This window comes from Peromyscus maniculatus, chromosome 5 (genome assembly GCF_049852395.1).
Source record: "Peromyscus maniculatus bairdii isolate BWxNUB_F1_BW_parent chromosome 5, HU_Pman_BW_mat_3.1, whole genome shotgun sequence".
Lineage (NCBI taxonomy): Eukaryota > Metazoa > Chordata > Mammalia > Rodentia > Cricetidae > Peromyscus > Peromyscus maniculatus.
This window is the reverse complement of record NC_134856.1, coordinates 122494970-122516721: the sequence shown is the minus strand read 5'-3', so window position 1 is coordinate 122516721 and position 21752 is coordinate 122494970. Positions and strand designations below refer to the sequence as shown.

General features: G+C 40.2%; 1 long non-coding RNA gene across 1 annotated transcript; it reads left to right on the top strand.

Moving 5' to 3' along the window:
* The first annotated feature begins 3295 nt into the window (after positions 1-3295).
* LOC143273476 (uncharacterized) lies at positions 3296-4661 on the top strand. Its single transcript, XR_013051598.1, has 2 exons — positions 3296-3590; positions 4354-4661. It is a non-coding gene; the product is annotated as an uncharacterized LOC143273476 (long non-coding RNA).
* Positions 4662-21752: the final 17091 nt, after the last annotated feature.

Genomic DNA, 21752 nt, shown 5'->3' with positions numbered 1-21752 from the left:
AAATTCTGAAGTGTGGTGTCACACCAGTTAAGTGGCCAACCTAGAAAATGCTTCTTTTGATCTAAAATGACACCTGTCATCATAAGTGAGGGGTTTGTCATCTCCATTTAACTATGCACCAATAATTTAGCAAGAAAAAAATTTCGGACTTTATTGTCCCCATGGCTTGACTAGAATTATTTTTTCCCTCTGCCTACAACCAGATCCTTAAAGAATAACATAACATATTGTCAACATTTGTTTGAGTTCTAGCTCCAGAGCAGACACTGTACTAAGCATTTTTCAATGTGCTATTTCCCACCCTTCCTAGGAAGACAGTATCATCTTCAGTTTAAGGATGTGGTGGCTGAATTCATTAAGGTTCTGGGACTAGCACCACAGAACGCCAGAAACTGGGGGCTCAAAAGAACAGAATTTCCAGAATTTCTTTTCTTGTAGTCCTAGAGGCAAGAGCCCTATTCCTCCTAAAGTGCTAGGTCAGAATTTGATCCAAGCCTTTCTCTTCGTTTCTGCTATTTCCAGCAGCCCTAGGTGCTTCTTGGTTTACAGCTATGTAACCCCAGACTGCTCCTGTCATTATAGGCATAGGTGTTCTCCTTATGTCTCTCTTCACTTCTTACAAGGAAACCAGTTCCACTGCGCTACCGACCCACCTTTCCCTCGTCTGAATTCATATTGACTCATTAGATCTACAATATCTTCATTTCTAAATAAGATCACATGAACCGGTGGGAAAGACATGAGTTAGGGCCATGACAGACAGTCAATCTAGTACATTATAATGGGTAAGCCTCTGCAAATTAAGTTGTCCTGTTTTAGTGGATCCAAGATCCAGAAGAGTGGCTGCCAGAGCCCATCCTCATAACAGCTTCACGACTCTGCCCATGTTTGCAAGTCCATCACCTCCTGTCCTTCCTCTCCTTGATTTCTAATCCCAGGTCATTAATGGAACTCTTCTAAATGTGATCCTCTTCAGTCACCTTCTCTGGCTCCTCATCCACTTTGTTCTCTTCATTCTCTGGCAACCCTTGAGTCTCACCTCCCAGGCTGCATGTTTCCACAACCCTGGCTCGTTTTACCTGTCCAAGGCCTTTAATGTGGGTGCATCTCCACCATGTCTCTCCACCCTTCTCTTCACATTCTTTCTCCAAAGATCTTCCTTTTCTTGAATTCAGCTGAACCATGCCATTGGCTATTCCTTATATCTCAACATGCGTTTCCACCCTGCACTCTCCCCTAAGGCCCAGTCCCACACATGCAGACTTTTTAGACAGGAAGCTCCATTGTCTTCTCTAGCTGTTCATGCTTGAAACCAGACATTTTCATCTCTTGAACAATCTCCCATCCCTTCTCACATCTGCACTATGTTGATAAGGTCTTCACTGTGTGACAGATGGATCACTATAGGATGCCCCAATTAGCTTGCCTGGCTTCAGCTTCCACCCATCCAATGCATCTTGAGTAACCTCACCCCAGTTTCTATCCTGATACTCCATAGTTCAGTGATTCCTTCTTGCTGCCATTCATATTCAAATGGCTCTGATGTGTCTTTGTCCACCATACTCACCTGAGCAATTTCCCACAGTTTCTGACACACACCGAAGTCTAGAAAGGTAGATCACTCCTCTGCAAAATGGAGCGTGTTCTCATTCCTGTGCTTTGGCTCAGGTTTTGTCTTCAATGCTTTATTCTCTCAAATCTCCACCTTCAGGATCCATATCAAACCTCACCCCCTTCTAGAAATTTCTCTCCAACATTTCAGCTTTCACTTACTTCAGAAGAGCCTAAAGAAAGAGTGATGGAAGGGTTATCAGAAATATCGGTGGACCCCCTCTCTGTTTTAGTATCCCTGCAGTCAGTGTCTCTGTTTACGTTTTACTCTGCCTCTCTATTGTCTATCTCAGAACTTCTAAAGTTCAATGTTCACTCTCTGCAGCCTTATTTTATATATTGCTTCTTCATACCACTTCCACATCTCATCTCTTCTTTTTCCTCTGCAACGCTGTAGCACTGACATCTAACACTGGATATTTATTGAACCACTTTAGTTTAGTTTAATTACAGTTTTTTAACAGTTTGAGAATGAGATTTTGTATATAATACATAGAAAACAAGTTTCTGAAAACTAAATGCATGCTAGCCCAAAGACTTGTAGCCAAAAGGCTCATGGACTGAAACCAACAAATCCATAAAACAAATTAAACCTTTTCTCTGTATAAGCTGTTTTGAGGGGTAATTTGTTATTATAGGGTAAAAAGAACAAGTGAAAGAAAACCCTGGCCCTGAGACCAGAGCCAAAGAAATACATTCTGACCCTAACCAATTCAGGAACTGAAATCCAACCATTCCCTGAGCACAAAAACAACCAATCCCTGGGCATGAAATCCAACCAATCTCCGAGTTTGTCCCAAGCACAGGAAATGAAATCCTGCCAATCCCCACCCTGAAAATCTCCACCTTGGAAAGCCCCACCCCCTAAGAAACCCTATATAAGTCCTGTACCTGTTCAGTTTGGGGCTGCCTCTTTTCCACCCTGGCAGAGGCAGCCACTCTCCTGGATTCCTCCCTCCCAAATAAATCTCTTGAGTGAGGTTTGTAGTGATGAGTTCCTTTCACCAGAGCAGAGCAGAGCTGTAAGGGCTCTAGGTAGAGCAGAGCAGAACCGCTACATTTCTGCTGGGAAACTCTCTTAGTGGGGCAGAGCTGTAACATTTCCCTAGTGCAGAGTTGTTACACTTGCATTAGGGAAACCTTTCCTGGAACAAGGAATGTAACACTTTTTGGGGGGAAACTCCCCCACTGGAACAGAGCTGTAACACTTCTGTTGGGATAACTTTCCCTTCAGACCCAGAGGTAATCCTTGGCTTCTGACTACCAGTATACCTTTCTCTTCAGAGCTGCAACACTTACAGTTATAGTAATAGAAAGCTCGTTAGCACAGTGGATATTACTGAAAAAAAAAAAAGTTAGCATTGTGAGTGAATATTATCTCTTTGCATCAATCACTAAAAACACGTCACAGAACTGTCTGCTGAACCCAAGCCAAATGTTTAAAAACAGAATTCATTGACATTCAAGAATAAAAATTTTTAAATTTGCTTAATTTTTAGTGTTAAGCTTATCGACAACATTTGAAATAACAGTAAGATAAACTAAACTTGATTTCCCTTTGTTTCAGTATAGACTTTTTCCTTTAGACATACCATCATCATCCCACAGCCATCTCAGAGAAGGGATGACTTTGGCCCAGTTGCCATGGCAGCAAAATAAACAAAACATGACAATATCAGATAATTCTGTGGTATCAGTAATAGATGTACCGACACACTCTAGTAGGCTGAAGGGGTAGGGGAATAGTTCTCTTACCTGAGAGTCGGTCTTGACTCCTTTTTGCCCCCTTCACCTCCTAGATATAAATGATCTTGGGAGATGCCAGAGTAAATGGAAAGTGTCAGGTTAACTAAAAGTAGGACTCTGTGATGTAGCTTCCATGATGTCATCATCCATGAAGGGGCAGAACTCTGTGCTGATGCAGCTGTTTGGAGGGATTGCCAGTTCCTGGAAGTAACCTTTTACCCTTGTTCCTATAAGTAAGCCAAATAAACTCTTTGGTTCACATATTGGACTAAGTAGAATCTATTCCTTGGTCTATTGTTGATGCTCTGTCTTGAATTTAAAGATATTTATTTGTGTCTCCTTAGAGGAAATTAGTGTAATACCTTTCTAAAAACCATGTGTTAGGATTAGGATTTTAAGAAAACAGCAACCTAAAGGAGTCATCAGATGTCAAATTCTAAGCGTTTTCTAACAATCCACACTCTCTGCTCAGGAAAAGACACATGGAAGTTTCACACTAAAGCATCAACGGAGCAAGGGTGATCTCTATATACAAAATCCTTGGTGGATGAGCCAGCATCACAATAGATTTCTAGCGAAAATTGAACGTAAACTATTGAGGGGCTAGATAGGTGATACTTTCCATATGTAAAGCCAAGGATGTGCAGAACATAAAGAGGGTTGTTGATTATAGGAGAAAGCCTCTCATAGATCACTTTATTTTTGTATTATTTAGGTTTATTTGATACTAAGTCAACTTCACAAAAGAGAAGAAGGAGGAGGGGAGAGAGAAAAGTAAGGAAGGGAGGGAGAGAGAGGGAAGAAGGAAAGTTAGGAATTGTTGTGAACAAGGATCTTCTCAGAACCCAAAGGCAGGAAGCCAGGGAAGTTCCAGAAGGAACTGAAACCAAGGTCCATAGCTAGAAGGCTTGAGGAAGTGCCTCTGGTCCATCCTCACTTCTCTTTTTACTTTCCTCATGTTTTTCTTTCTGAGGACAGCCTTTCTCTGTTCTTCAGCCCACAGTATCAGGGTATAGTCTCAGGACCTATGAAGAACAAACATCCTTGGCTGAGAGGAAAACTGACAAATTTAAGTCAGATGTGAGCACTTGAACAATCATTTGTGGTCACCCAATGTTGTTATGTGCTGTAAATTTGGTCTGATCACTGTTTCTATACCTACTCCTATAACAGGACATTTAGATACAATGTTGAAATGTTCAGCTTATGACTTTCCTTAAATTCACTATGTAAGGAAATACTGAGCAGATAAGACAGACTCAAAGTCACCACAGACAACAAAAATATAACTGTTTCAAAATTGCTTCCTTGCATTCTTGCTCAATAGATATGACATATTTTGAGTGGGGAACATTCAATGGAGGAAGAATGTTTATGAGCTTGACAGGTACCCTAGGAGCAGATATCTAATGAAGTGTGACTTCAACATAGCTTACAATTAAAATTTATACCATTTGAAAATACAGTCACAGAAGTCAAGAAATATATTGAAATGAAAGATAATACACAAACAAAAATAATTAAATCCTAAGAATTCACAAAGAAAAATTTATAAGTAACTTGACACTATGCTAAGAAATTTACAAATTTTATGGCATTATACAGAAAGGCTTTGGAAGACTACCACAAAATTTCATTTTCAGTTAATTTCTGGGTTGTGTGGTCATGGATAATTTTTATTTACTTCATATGCTATCTTTAGAGCTATTATTAATGAAAAACTCTTCCTTTCTAATTTAAAGCAATTACTTTTGTTGAAAATAAACAGCCTAACAGCAAGAATATCAACATATTTTTAGAAACAGTACTTTGGTTAACTACAAATACATTACCAATGCATAAGTAAAAAACAATAATACATGGATTACTGTTTAGATAGAAGTAGTGTTGAAGGACATTCAAATTCATTTTGCATAAACTTTTTCCACTTAAATATCCAATAGTTCCAATACCTTTTGTTTATTGAGCTCTATTTCTGAGCTATGATACCAATTGGTTCTTAAGATGGTATGGCAATTTCATAATGAATGTAAATGTTGATTTCAGTTAGCATAAACCCTCAGCTTTATTGTTTCTCAAGTGCGTCTGAATCTTTTTATCCAGAAAATAGTATCTATCTCCAGCTATTTGTGTTTTCTTCATTTCTCTCAGCAGTTTTATAATTTTTAATGTCAAATCTTGTCTGACTTTTCTTAATTAGTTTGCAAGTATTCAGTGCCTCCCAAATTACCACTGTAAATGAAATATTTGTTTCTCAATTGTCTGGTGTTAGTGCATAAAATTACTGATTTTAGAATATTGATAAGGCAACTTATAACATGGTTAAATCCGATTAATTTCTCTTGTGTAGCTATTGGTGAAATTATTAAGGCCACTCCATGTAGTTAAAAGGGAGGTTTATTTAGTGGCGTAACTTACAAATGAAGGGATAGGTAGGTTGCAGGGTCTGGGGAAGGTGTGTCACAGTCTAGCGGTGTTCTCTGGAGAACTCTGCTCTGTCTACCTCCACTGTCCAGGGTCCAGGAACCAAGAGGCGGTGCATCCGGATCTCAGGTCTTCAGAGTCCTCTCTTGGCCCCACCTTGTAGGCGTGACAGTTACTGAAGCCTCAATGGGGATTGGAACTTCCAGATCAAAGCTGGAATGGCTACCCACTACATAGCAGTTTCTTCCAGAGATCGAAACATTCTATCCTATGGGAAAGGTTTTAAGAAAGATGGTAGACAACTCAAAATTGCTTCAGGAAGTACCTGAAACTGACTATATTCTCTAGGCTCCTCCCTCCCAGAGTAAGCAATAAGGCCTGATGAGAGTTATTCTCAAAGAAGCCAGCCAGCAAAGAAGACTCTGAAACCAGACCAGTCGCCTGGAAGAAGCAGAAACCAGCAGCACTGCCTGGAAGAAGTCTAGATCAACTGAATTACTGGGAAAGGATGTTCTCCAACCTGTTGAGCTGCCTGTAGGCTGTGCAGTGGGCCCCAGGTTTCCAGTTTTTGTGAGTTGTCGCCTAAGCTGGGATAAGCTTTGGTGATGTGGCTGTCTTTGAGTCATTTCTGCTCCTATGAGTAACTCTTCACCCATACTTATGTAAGTAACCCCAATGAAACTCATTGGTTCACCAAGGTGGACTTCGGTGGTATCCATACTTTGGTTATTTACGTGTTACAACTCTGAGTGGAAAAGTTTCCCCAATGTAAGTGCTGTAGCCTGAAGGAAAGGTATTCTGGCGGTTGAGAGCCAAGGAACACCACAAAGTCACACTGCATAATACGCCTCACACAAGAGATTTATTGGGAAATACACAAAAGGGTGGCTGCCTCTGCTTGCGTGAGAAGCAGTGAAGAACTCAGTGGAGTTTTCCAAGGTGGATATTTCCAGTGTGGGGATTGGTGGGATTTCAAGTCTTGAGCTTGGGACGAGCCTAGGGATTGGTGTAGCACGAATTGTTAGGTCTTATTAATAAAAACAAACCTGGAGCTGGGTATTGGGGTGAACCCTGGAAGATCAGAGAAGCAGAACAAGCCACAGCCACCTCACCTTGCCAATTCCTTAGCTGATCCTGTTTCCTCAGACTGGAAGTCTCTGTGTCCTCATATCTAAATGGATCTCAGCTGAACTGCTGCTAGAAGCCTAGTTCCTGGTCCTCATGCCTTATATACCTTTTTGCTTTCTGCCATCACTTCCTGGGATTAAAGGTGTGAGTCACCACACCTGGCTGTTTCCAGTGTGGCTTTAAACTCAGAGATCCAGATGGATCTCTGCCTCCCAAGTGATAGGATTAAAGGCATGTGTGTCACCATTTTCTGGCTTCTATATCTAGTGTCTGTTCTGTTCTCTGACCCCAGACAAGTTTATTAGAGTGCACAATATTTTGGGGAACACAATATCACCACAGATTGGTGTGCTTTTAAAATTCAGAACAGTTCTCCTCTGTAGATGTAACTAACCATCTTATTAAATAAGAAACAGAACCAATGCAAAGAAGAAAGCCAAGAGGTCAGAGCTAAGAGCTAAAACCTTACCCTTGCTCCTGCGGTGGTCCTACCTCTCCAAAAGAGAGCTACTTCCTGTGTTAAAATCTTTATATAGACTTTCTGTTCTGCCTTCTCATTGGTTGTAAACCCAACCACATGACTGCCTTGTCACTACCTGTCTATACAGACCTCCAGATCTTCTATAGTTGGTATTGAGATTAAAGGCATGTGTATCCAATGCTGGCTGTATCCCTGAACACACAGAGACTTACCTAGCTCTGCCTACCAAGTGCTGGGATTACAAGCGTACGCCACCACCGCCTGGTTTTCCTATGGCTTGCTAATAGCTCTGACCCTGGGCAACTTTATTTACTAACATACAAATAACATTTTAATACAAATAAAATATCACCATACTCCTCTTTACCTAGCTTCTCTGGGATTGTGGATTGTAGCCTGGTTATCCTTTGCTTTGCTTCTAACATTCACTTATGAGTGTGTACATACCATATTTGTCTTTCTGGGTCTGGGTTACCTCACTCAGGATGATTTTTTCTAGTTCCATCCATTTGCCTACAAATTTCATGATGGCATTGTTTTTATACCACTGCATACTAGAGCCTGCATGGGACCAAACTAGGCCCTCTGAATGTGAGTGAAAGTTGCATGACTTGATGTGTTTGTGGGTCCCCTGGCAATGGGACTAGGACTTACCCCGGGTACACAAACTGGCTTTTTAGACCCCATTCCCTATGGTACAATGCCTTACTCAGCCTTGATGCAGCAGGTGGGGGCGTAGGTCTGGCCCCAACACAGTATAACAGCCTGTGTTGACTATCCAAGGGAGGCCTTACTCTCTATGAGGAGGGGATGGGGATGGGATGGGGGTAGGTGGAGGGAGCAGGAGAAGAAGAGGGAGGGGAAATAGGGGTTGATATGTAAAAGGAAAGAAAATCTTTATTTTAATAAAAATGTTATATATATGAAAAAATTTTAAAAATTCAGAAGTGAGCTTGGATTTTTTTTTTTTTACCTATAAGTCAGTCCCTATCTGGAATGAGTAGGGGTGTGTGTGTGTGTGTGTGTGTGTGTGTGTGTGTGTGTGTTGTGTCTCCCCACAAAAAAAATCTTGTCACACAAGAGTTTCACTAGTTGCTTAGTAGATGCCTTACAAGTTTCATTATCAGTAAATATTATGGTACTTGTTTCACTTTGCCACTGTGTTTGACCCTCTAGGATTTCAACAGCACATTAAAAGAGGACATCTTCCCCTCTGTCTATCTGGGAAGGCAACAAACACAATGATTCTTTCATCACCACATATTATATTAACTAAAAGATTTGTGTGGATCTCTTTTATCAGGTCAAGGATGTTCCATCTGATTTCTAGTTTACTTAAACATTTATTTTGTAAATTTTTAAATCAAGAGTTTGTCTTTTTCCAAGTGTGTTTTATATATCGATTAAGAATATCCTATGGTTTTTAATCTTTATTTTGCCAATGTAACAAATTACATTTATTGACTTTTGTATATGAAACCAGCTCTGCATTCTTGAGATAAATGCCACATTGCCATGGTTTATCATTATTTTACTGTATCTATACACTTAGTTTTCCAGTATTTTGCATATATGTTTATGAAACGGATACAACTTAGTCATTTTCTCTTTAAAAAAATCAATCAAAACACTTTGTTCAAAGTAAACTGTACAAAATTTCCTTTCTCATCCCAAACGGCAGCCGTAATTTCTGTATTACTCTCACAAAAGCATCAAAATTCATTTTTTCCCTCCCAGATAATTCTTAGAAATTCAGATAAGACAATGGATATGATCATGAAAAAAATAGTCAAATACATTATCAGTGACCTTGGACTCTGATTCTGTTTTCCTTATGAAGCATAAATGTTCAATGTACATCTTCTAGAAAGCTTGCAGTAGTATATATTGAACCTGAGAAGGTGTCAATTGAACAATGTATGTAAACAGTGCAGAGAGGTCAGTTTTGAATTGCTTTCTATTCCCACTTCAATCTTCTCTTGATGGTTGCTAATGAAATCTGTGTTTGTTCAAGTCAATTTCTGCTGCTTGTTGGTAGTTTTCTAACTTACCCATTATAGAAATTTAACAGCATACTAAATATTTACTAGTTGATGATTAAACCTTGCTCTATAGAAATGCTTTAAAATGTTTTATTCATGTATGTATATATGTGTGTGTGTGCGTGTGTGTGTGTATGTGTATGTGTGTGTGTGTGTGTGTGTGTGTGTGTGTGTGTGTGTGTGTGTGTGTGCCCAAGGAGGCTAGAAGAGGGCATTGGAAACTCTGGAGCTGGAGTAACAGGCATTTTGAGCTGTCTAACATGGGCTCTGGGAACTAGCTCAGGCTCTCTGCTTCCATCTTCTGGAAGAGCAGCAAGTGCTCTTAGCCATTGGGCCATCTCTCCAGTCCTATAGTAATACTTTATAAGATAGATTCCTCCAACAGGTCATTTAACTCCTATAATTACATGAATGGTGTTATGTTCAAAGTAAGTAATCTGGTGGCACAGACCTATAATCTGAAATACCTGGGAGGCTGAGACAGAAAGATCATGAGCAACAAGGCCTGCCTGGGCTACACAGTGGGTTTAAGGTCACTTGGACAACTAGGACAGACCCACCTCTCAAAATGAGAAAAAAAAAAAAAAAAAAGGTTGCTGACATTGCTGAGCAGTAGCGTGCTTGCTTAACTTTGTAAGAACCTGGATTTAATTCACACACACACACACATACACACACACACACACACACACACACACACACACACACACACACACGGGGGGGGGGGCAGAGACAGACAGACAGACAGAGACAGAGAGACAGAGAGAGCTAAAATATCCCCAAAGTGCTAACAATAGAAATTACAGAGAAGTGCAGTATTATTTTAATGGCATCTTCCAAAAAGAGATGTCTTCAAAGAGGAACGTTCAAATACCAGAGATTTGTAATGGTTCAGTGGAAGATCCAACTCTGCAGTGACTAAGTGACCCACATGCACCTCACAGCTTTCCCTGTGAATATGGAACGTTAGAAGAAATCTATTTTTAACCACTGCCTTAGATATATTCAGTGTTTCTGATGTTCTTTTCCTTATTGCTTATACGTCACTGAAAGTCCTGAATGTTATTTCTGAAGTTTGAGAAGGAAAGCTATGAGATTAGATGAAAGCACCTTAAAATTAAGAGATACTTCAACAGAGGTCAAGCAAGTTAACTTTGGTTAACATGAATTTTGATATAAAGTATGAATATAAAGGTAAAATGTGAATGGATAGCTTGATATATGTGTGTACCATTAAATTAAAACCATGTATATTTAGTGCTGGTGTTTGGGTTTTTGTTGATATGGGGGTCTCACCACATAGCCCAGGCTTGCCTAGAACTTATTATATAGCCCAGGCTAGCCTCAAACTCTTGATTCTCTTGTCTCTGCCTCTCAAGGGCTAGATTTACAGATCTTCACACCACCATGCCTGGAAAACATTTTTACTTTAAAACCTACGTAAGCAAACTTAAACAGCAAGACATCTGGCCAGTTACGTTTTTCTCAATCATATTTTCAGATGCTCTTATAATTCCATCGCTTGCTTTCTCAACCTCATCAGGACAGAATACATAGGATCTTCAGTAAAGCAGAGACACCCCCCCCCCAAAAAAATGCCTTAAAATGAAACTAGAGGGCCTTGAGATGAGGTAGGTGGTAGATGGAAGCTCTCTGTTTTTCTCTCTGCACTTTGGGCTGATGCTCCAGGACGTCAGGATTAGATAGATAGTCTCTTCAGTGCTGACACTGTGGTACCCACAGTCACAATGTTGTTTGAGCTGTCTTGCCAGTGAGACCACAAAGATAAGAATGTAAGGTGAAGGGATGTTCTAAGAAAATGGCTTGGAGACCCTGAACCACAGGATTCAAGAACGGAACAGATTTTGGATTTCCTTGCTGACACCCAAGGAAATCCCCAGACAGTTGTATCTCAGTGGAGTTTGGTTGCTAGCTCTATTTCTTCCTCATATCAATATTTATAATAAATATTTCCACCCCTTCATAGGATGCAATTCTGCAGTCACACTGAGGGCTACCGTAAAGACACTAGTCATGTGGAGATTGTTTCCCAGAAGGCTCTGTTTAATATCCGATTGATAATAACTAAAGAAAAACAATTCAATGCTCTGAAGATAACATAAGCACGACCAACTAAAACTTATTCATCCAGCATTCATGTCATCACTTATATTATCTATGCTAGTACTTTTGTGTTGCTATAATAAATTACCCTAAGTACTTTATAGAGAAAAGAAGTTCACGTCTCATAGTTCTGAAGGTTCAAGGACATGATGCTGGGGTCTGTGCAGCTCTGGTGATGGCCTCATGACACATGGTAGGTACACATGTGGAAGAAAATACAGGGGGGTTCCCAAGCCCTCTTATAACCACCTGTTCTCAAAATAAGTAAACCAGTCTCACAAGACCCACCTTAACTAACTTGGAGGGTAATGTACTATGGTCTAAATACCACTCCCCCAACAGCCCCACACTGGGACCAACATTTCAGCACCTGAAGGATTGGGGCAAATGACATACAAACCAAAGTACTACCTAGGTATACAGCAAGTGTTTTAGGGGTTCTGCCAAAATCAAAAAACCGCCCCAACTCCCTTCAATCCATGTGCCATTTTCTTATTTGTTCTAGAAGAAGACAAAATTATATTGTGGAGTTCGGAAGTGATTGTGATTGCCAAAAAAAGAACAAACATCTTTAATTGCTCCCCAAGTAACAGATATTCTCACTAATTTTGACAGATACAAATCTAAGGGCGAGGAACAGCAGAGAGTGAGCGTGTCTTGCACTCATTTCTCTCCAGGTCTTCTTGACCCTGGCTTTCACTCTGGAAGAAGTCCAGTTAACGTCATTCAAGGCAACAACACACGCCACCACTCCCTGTTCATTTCGTCATTTCTCAGTTTTGACAGTGTGAAGTTTCAGAATGACCACGTCCCCCTGAGAAGGAAGAAAGCAGCATTCCTCTCTCTGGTGTTGAGGTCCATTGAAGAGCCTCCCCAGCCCTGGGCATTGCTCGTCTTGAGCTATGTCCACCATATTGGCCGCATAGTGGGAAAGCTGTAAAGTTAATCTGGGTCCCAACACAAACTGGCGTCAAGGCTTGGTCCTTAACCTGGTGGTGTTGGGAGGTGGGGTCCAGTAGGCATGGTTTGGGTCATGGTGTGCAGCTCTAGCAAATGAATTCATGATTTTCTCACTATTGTGACACCACCAGATTGTAGACAGGAAGTGGAGCAGGCTATAAACCTCAGAGCTCACCCCTAGTGCCTCACTTTTCTCTTGGTAGCATGCTACACACATGATAGCTCTTTCTACGCCGTCCCCATCACTCCCTGAGGTACTTTATTTTCTTCTCATTTTTTTTCAGTGTTTCACATATTGTCTTTGGATAGCTTCAAACTAACTCTTCTCTCATTGAAATATACTGCTAAAGTCATCTTGTGACTTCTTCATTTCAAATTCTCTTGCCTTCATACTCATCTTTGTCTTCATTGTCTCCTTTTTTCGTCCTTCTTTTCTTTTTACTATCTTTGTCAGTGTTCCAGTGCTGTGAGGAGACACCATGACTTTTATAAAACGAAATCATTTAACTGGTCTTGCTTACAGTTTTAGGGGTTGAGTCCGTTATCATCATGGCAGGGAGTGTGGCAGCACACAGGCAGACATGGTGCTGGAGAAGTAGCTGAGGAGTCTACATCCAGATCTGCAGGCAGCGGGAAGAAAGAGGGCGACACTGGGCCTGGCTTGGGGTTTTGAAAACTCAAAGTCCATCCCTAGTGACTCACTTTGTCCAACAAGGCCACACCTGTGGTGATATTTTATTTGTGATGAAATGTGATATTATATTTGTATGTTAATAAATAAAGTTGTCTGGAGATCAGAGGTCAAATAGCTATTAAACAGAAGTCCGGCACTGGTAGCACACGCCCTTAATCTGATCACATGGCAGGTAGAGTCTCTGTGTGGTCAAGGACACAGCCAAGCATGGTGACAGGAGCCTTTAATCCCAGTACCAACCATAGAGACCTGGAGGTCTGTATAGACAGGCAGTGATGAGGAAGTCATGTGGCTGGGCTTAGAGCTAATGAGAAGGCAGAACAGAAAGGCAATAAAAACACAAGTCAGGCAGAAAGAAACTCTGGGGAAGCTACTGTTGGTGGTAAGCTACAGCTAGTCATGGCTATTGCTCTGATATCTTTGGCTATTTCCTCTGTATTTGGCTCTGTGTTTCTTCTTTACTAGGACTGTTTAGAATTTCGTCTACACACACCTCCTAATCCTTCTCAAGTAGTGCCATTCCCTGATGATTATGCAATCAAATATATAAACCCATGTGGACCATTGTTATTCAAACCACTACATTTACTATCCAGGGCCTTGTGCATGCTCAGTATGTACTCTATCACTGAGCTATATTCTCAAGCCCTGTTTCTCCTTTCATAAATTTTCATTTGGTTGAGGCAGGATAGAAAGATGAGAACAATCATGGACACGTGAGAAGGGAAAGAGGCATCTCACCTTAGAGTCTGAAGCCTCTCACCAGCCAATTCATTAAAATTCCAGCACAATTAACATTTGCTGTAAAAGCTGGCAGCATGGACACAATGTTACTTTCATACACAAATGTTTTGTGTTGAAGTAACAATAGCCCAGGTAAGGCCTGAATGTCCATACCTTGGATAGGGCCTTTCCCCAGACATTGCTCAAGACTCTCAAGCAAAACTGTTAACTTTTTCATAGATCTCTACGCCTGTGAGACAGCTTTTACCTCATCAGTTTTGGCCTGTCTGTACCCATTCAGGCTTCTTAAGCAACTGTTTGAAGACAGTAGGTTTATATCCCACCCAAATCTTGTAACTATTGTAAAGCAAAAGCAACAAGCTGCAGCTCTCCCTCAGAGAAGCACACACCCATGCCCTCAGGGGATGGTTGGACTCTCGTCTGTGTGCCCCTCCTTTCTTTTTTCTTTCTTTTTTATCTGTGCAGGGTTGGATTTTGAGACAGGGTCCCACTTTGTAGCCTTGGCTGGCCTGGAATTCACTGTGTAGACCAGGCTGCCTCAAACCCTGAGAGATCTGCCTGCCTTTACCTCCCAAGTGCTGGGATTAATGGCGTGTGCCACCATGCCAGGCTTCTTCTCTTTTTTATTTTTTTTTTATTTTTTTTTTTTTTGGTTTTTTCGAGACAGGGTTTCTCTGTGTAGCTTTGCGCCTTTCCTGGGACTCACTTGGTAGTCCAGGCTGGCCTTGAACTCACAGAGATCCGCCTGCCTCTTCTTTTTTAAATCTTTGTGTTTAAACCTCTATTAGGATATCTTTATTAAACTCTGACTCCACATCATAAACTGGCTTGTCCTCTGAAATTCTTCTCTTCATTGAAGTTATGAAACTTGATTTGGCCCAAGTTGGGGTCCCAAAACAGCTAGGGTAACTCCTGGATCTGCTGAGGGTGGTGGGGAGCTGAGACTCCTGCCTGCATCCCAACAGATGCTGACAGATCTCTTCCATGGTTTTGATTCCACTGTTAAGATTTTTCTGTTTGTTCATTTGTTGTAAGTTTTCCTTTGAATCCTCAAATTGGTTATAATTGCACTTTATATCCTTGTATGCTAGTTTCAGCATCTGGGTCTTAGTTAGAGTTTCTATTGCTGTGAAGAAACACTATGACTATGACAACTCTTATAAAGGAAAGTATTTAACTGTGTGGCCTATAGTTTCAGAGGTTTAGTCTATTATTATCATGGCTGGACATGGTGGCATGCAGGCAGACATGGTGCTGGAGAAAGGTGAGAATCCTATATCTTGATCCACAGGCTGCAGGAAGTGAACTGTATCACTGGGTGTAGCTTGAGAATAGGAGACCTCAAAGCCTGTCCCCAGAGTGACACACTTCTTCCAACAAGGCCACACTTACTTCAGTGAGGCCATACCTCCTAATAGTCCCATTCCCTATGAGCTTATGGAAGCCAATTATATTCAAAGTACCACATTCCACTTCATGGCCCCCATAAACTTGTAACCATATCATAATGCAAAATGCATTTTAATCCAACTTCAAAAATCCCCATAGTCTATCACAGTCTCAACAATATTTTAAATCCAAAGTTCAAAGTCTTTCCTGAGATTCATGGAATCTCTTAACTATAATCCCCCATAAAATCAAAAGAAAAAAGAAAAACAAATCATATACTTCCAACATAATGGCATAGGATATATATTACTATTCCAAAACGTAGTGGAGGAAGCATAGTGAGGAAATACTGGACCAAAACAAGACCAAAAACCAGCTGGGCAAACTCCAACCTCTGCATCTCCATGTCTGATGCCAAAATGCTCTTCAGATCTCCAACTCCCTCAGCTTTGTTGACTGCAACATACTTCTTTCTCTCAAGCTGGTTCCACTCCCTATTAGCAGTTTTCCTCAGCAAGTATTCTATGACTCTGTCATCTTTAACATCTTGAGATCTCTAAGGCTTCAACTTCACAGCTTCACACAATGGCCTCTCTAGGCTTCCATTTCCATTCACCTGACACCCCTGACTCATGCCTGGCCTCAGCAGCTTTCCTTAGTTGTGGAGGAATATTTCATAACCCTTTTCTTCTGTCCTTGATTCTAAATCCAGAACCATATAGCTGAAGCTGCCAAGTTCTGCTGCTTGCTGAGGCTGGAACATGCCCCCCTTGTTGAATTACATCTTCACCAGCTTTCTGTTTTTGATGGTTTCCTTCACTGCCTAAGTTTGGCTGTTCTGGAACTTGCTCTGTAGACCAGGCTGGCCTCAGACTCAGAGATTCGCCAGTCTCTGCCTTCCATGTGCTGGGATTAATGGCATTCACCATTAGACCCAGCAGCTCTAAGCTGTTCTTTAATTCCTTTTCACAAGTTGGACGCTTAGCTGAGTGGGATCTTGACCTGAGGTCACGACTCCCTTTATTTCATTCTTAATCTGTTTATCTCCTTGAACACAGGACTTAGCTCCTTTCTACTTCCTGGTGCTCCTTTTCTCCTCTAATTGTACATTTTATATTTTTACTTTCTTAGCTTGCTCCTTTTCATTATAAATATTTATAAGCATGAACACTAGTAACCACATGACAGAGTCTATACTAGGCTGTTTTGAAATTTCCTCTGCTAATGGAATTAATCCAAAACTCTTCACTTTAGCCTAAGGCAGACTTTTCAGACAAGAGCAAGAAGCAGCCACATTCTTTTACCAAAATATCACAAGAACAATTTCTAGGCCACATACTACTATTCTTTCTCTCTGAAACCTCTTGAGTCAGGCTCCCACGGTTCATCAAATCACACTCAGCACCACTGTCTTCCATGCTCCTACTAGTATAGCCCATTAAGCAGCACTTGAAGCATTCAATTGCTTTTGTAATCCACAGTCCCAAGGTCCATATTCCTTCAAACAAAAGCATGGTCAGCCCTATTAGAGCAATAGCCCAGTCCCTGGTACCAACTTCTGTCTCCTAATAGTGCCACTCCCTATGAGCTTATGGGGATCAACTACATTCAAACTACCATAGGGTCCTTTTACACATACCTTTTAAAACAAATTGTGTTCAGTAACATCTTCCTGTTTCTCTAGAAATGTTGGGTCATTTGAATCATAGTGTGGATCACCATTATTTTAAGGATTGGATTCTCTTCCATCCCTCTATGTTTACTGTTTGTTGGTTTTATTTTTGAAGCAGGGTCTTGTGTATCACAGGTAAGCTCAGACTCATTAGGAGGACCCCGAACTTGCAATCTTTCTGCCTTTACCTTCTGATTGCTGTAACTACAGGCCTGTACTAATGTACCCACTTGTGCAGTTCTGGGTGTGAGCCAGTGCTGGGTGTGAACCAGTGCTGGGTGTGAGCCTAGGGTCTCACACATGCTAGACCATCACTCAGTGAACCGAGCTACATTCCTAGCCCTGAATTTGACTTAGAGCAGGCAGTTAATTTGACTTCAGTTCAATCACCAGCTTTGTTTTTCCTGCAGCAGAGCAGCTGAAAACCCTGTGTAGTTCTTTTAGACTTAGCTGGCCTGTCTGCTGCCTTCTCTATGCACAGATAGTAATAGTTCATTCAGTGAACCCAGTTTGAGCCACATTTATCTACAGAAATACCCTGCGCATGTCATGGCCATGGCTTCTTCTTGTCCAGGATTACTTTTTTCCTTCTCCAGTTACCATGGTCTCCCAAATGCTGTTCCATAGCCAAGCCAGTAAAGCTGGATTTCTTTTAGAATTTTATCCACTGTGACTAAGGCTCACCTGCAGACAAATATTTGTGTCAAATAGGAATTGCACTGTGCCTTTTCCTTCTTTCAAGTATAAATGCATTTCCAGTTTCTTTCAAGCCTCTTTGTGTCTTCAGATTCTTGTATTTTATATTTTGTGTTGATTTTTTTGGTTGCCATCTGGCAGTGGGTTGACCTGATAGAAGCTACTTCTCAATTGCTGGAAACTTATTTGCAATAACATTTTATTTATCAAGAAGTTAGTATTTCATTAATTTTTCCCTCTAATTGCATATAGTAGTTGCCTGGTATTTATATTGAATGAAAAAGTTTTGCTCTACTTTACCCTTGTAATTTTTATGAATTGATTAATTAATCATTCATTTTCCACTTGTTTCTGAGCATATTCCATATCATAAGCACTGGTTGCATAAACGTAGATAAACCCTCTCTGACTCAGAATCTAACAACGTCGTGTACAGTGTAGCAGTTACCAGCATACACTGAGTGATTATATTCACAATATATGTGTCCCCTGTCATTACTGTTGTTATTTAAAGACAAGCCAAACAGCTCTAGACACGACTTCAAAGCAACTGCAAAATCAAATGTCAGTACATGCAGCCCCTCCCTCTTCCAAGGGAGTCAGTGGTTCCTAAGTAATACGTCTGTCAACAGATTTGATTACCTGCTACATTTAGACATCTGAAAATAATAAATCTCAGCTGTCAGAATATCAGCCATGAACTTCAGAAACGTTTTTCTCTAATAACTCTGGACAGGCAACCTATATTTACCTTTAAATAGCTTGTTAAAACTGAAGGTCTTAATCTATACAGTGGGAATGATTTGGTAACTTGGGCTGTCCTCCACCCACTGATTTCAAAGACTAGTTGATCAGTGATAAAAGAAGTCCATGTCTCTGAAAACAGCCACAGGAACATAATGATTTATTATCATTCCAATTGCTGCCTTCTGTTTCCCTTCATGTCTTGACAATTCATGTCATAACTCCCTCAGCTGGCAGATGTAATGAGCAGATCATTAAAAGTGACACATTTCCTTATTTAAAGCTATGGGCTATGTGTTCTGATGGAATTTTTATGGCCACATGTACATTTACCAATACTTCATTACATTCTAGATCAGCGGTGCTCAACCTGTAGGTTGAAACCCCTTTGGGGGTTGAATATCAGGTGCTCTGCATATCAGCTTTATATTACATAATTTACATTATGATTCATAACAGTTGCAAAATGACAGTTGTGAAGTAAGAATGAAATAATTTTATGGTTGGGGTCACCACAGTGTGATGAACAGTTAAAGTGTGGCAGCATTAAAAAAGTTGAGAACCACTATTCTAAATATTGCTTGAAAGAGGAGACCTTAAAACTGAAAAAAAAAAACCACAGCTCCTTTCTCTAATGAATTGTATTTTAGTAAACATATTTTACAGAGAAACAATTGTAACCATTATCTAATAACTGGATGTCAAAGGCTCAAGTGGAGATTAGCCCGTGCTGTCTTCAGAGGAAAGGTTAAGTTTGGTTTGATATTGGAAGCATGCAGAAATGTAAAGGTCATTAAACTGCACACTGACAGTTGAGGCAACTGAAGGCATGTAATTTTTGCCTTAGACGGGATCAAGAAAAACTGAACTAGAACTAGGGAGTTTGTTCTCCCAACCCTAAAGACCTGAAACTCGAGGCTTCTTTTTATGAGTCCTAGACATGTGTGCTAACACACACACACACACACACACACACACACACACACACACACACACACACACGATGATGATGATGAGAAAATGAGTGAGGTTTCTCACTGTTGAGAAAGAGATGCATGTAGAAATATGTGAATTGACAATGTACCTTGCAGTATTTGATTACAAAATTTAAGCTATCATTATAAACTGTCTTTTTTTTGCGACAGGGTTTCACTTGGTAGTCCAGGCTGGCCTTGAACTCACAGAGATCCGCCTGGCTCTGCCTCCCGAGTGCTGGGATTAAAGGCGTGCGCCACCACTGCCCAGCTATAAACTGTTTTTGATAGTGGAATATACTCTAATTTTTAAAATTGTCTAGACAACCAAAATTATAATTTCCAATGTAAAGCAAAAGTCCAGGTAAATGAGTAAAATTACACCTTTGAACCCATCAGAAAAGTAAAGTTTAGGCATATTTAAGAAGCCTGGGACTTTAAAAAAAACTGGGCCCTTATAAGCATTTAAGTCTTAAATGGAATATAGTCATATATACAACAGGATTAAAATAGAAATCAATAGTAGAAAAGTACCTGGAAAAATCCTCAAGGATTTGAAAATTGAATAGCACTCTTCTAAAAAAAGAAGCAGATTTTTGTTTTGCTTTGTTTTGTTTGAGACAGGGTTTCTCTGTGTGGTTTTGGTGCCTGTCCTGGATCTTGCTCTGTAGATCAGGCTGGCCTTGAGTTCACAGAGATCCACCTGGCTCTGCCTCCCGAGTGCTGGGATTAAAGGTGTACACCACCATTGCCTGGTGGTAAGAAGTAGATTTTTTAAAGATCAAAATAGAAGTTGGAAAATATTTTAAATTAAATTAAAATTTGAAAAAAAGCAGCATTAAATTATTTTCATTAGTTGAAATGACCATCAGTGGTTGTGGCCTATGGCTAACATAGAGTATTGAAGGAAATTTCTGGCATCAAACAGCTTATGAGAAAGAACTTCCTCATTTCAGTGACCTCAATTTTCACCTTTAAGTTTATCCATAACCAAGTAAAAGAAGAAAAATAAACACAGAAACAAATAAAACAAATAAACAGACAAACAATAAATAAAATCAATGGACTCAAAGCTTGTTTTTTTTTTTTTTTTGAACAACAAAGATGATAAAACCTTTGACCATGCCTAATAGAAAACAGAGAAGACTCAAACCAGAAATAAGAAAAGACCATGATTACAGACCCCACAGACATTCAAAGGACAGTGGAGGGAATCCGGCAAACAAGTTTACACAAATGCATTTGCTAAATGAGGTGAATGGGCCTGGAGCACTGCACAGCCGGCCCAGTACTTGTGCCGCATGTCCAGGTCCCAGGTTCTATCCTCAGTTCCATATAATCCAGAGGAAGTGGTGCATACCTGTAGCCCCAGCACTCGAGAGGAAGAGGCAGGAAGATCAACAGTTCAATGTCATCCTCAGCTACACAGCAAATTGGAAGTCGCCTGGAATAATTGAGATCCTGTCTCAAAATACAACAACAATTATAATAATAATAACATCTTAAAATGACTCAAAATACTGAATTTCCTTCAAGAAGGGATTAGATACTCTAATGCTGTATTTATTAAGTAAATTCAGTTTGCAGTACACACCATTCTACAAATAAAACTCCAACATCTTCATCCATAAATTCTAGCAAATCAAAAAAGAAATAGTACAAATTCTACTCTAGCTCGTCCATAAAACAGCAGAGAACAAAAACCCTCTCTGCCCTTTATCAAGCCAGCTTTATAATGTGAGAAAAATCAAATGAACATGCTACCAAAAGGAGACACAGCCTAGAACCCCTCCTAAGCACAGCTTCAAAATTCCGAAAGGAATATGTAAAAATCAACTTCTTTAATATGGGAAAAGGAAATGCATGATGACTGAATGGGATTCGTTCTAGACGTACAGTTGGTACAATATTAGAAAATTAGTTTAGGGGCTTGAGAGATGGCCCAGTGGTTAAGAGCACTCACTGGCTGTTCTTCTAGAGGACCTGGATCTGATTCCCAGAACCCACATGGCAGTTCACAACCATATATAACTCTAATTTCAGGTGATGTGATGCCCCCTTTTGGCCTCTGCAGGCACCAGGCACACATGTGGTGCACTGAAATAATATGTAGGTAAAACACTGATACACATAAAATTAAAATAAAAAGATTATCAGACAAAAGTGGAAATATATATGCAACTGTAGATGAAGGCAAAGGTCAAATACTGAAGACTTTCTTTCTGGGATTAAAAAAGCAAGAAATCTACTCCTAGTCCCCTAATTAGGATTATGCGAGAGTTTTTAGCTAGGATAATAAATCAAGATGAAAAAGTTAAGTGAC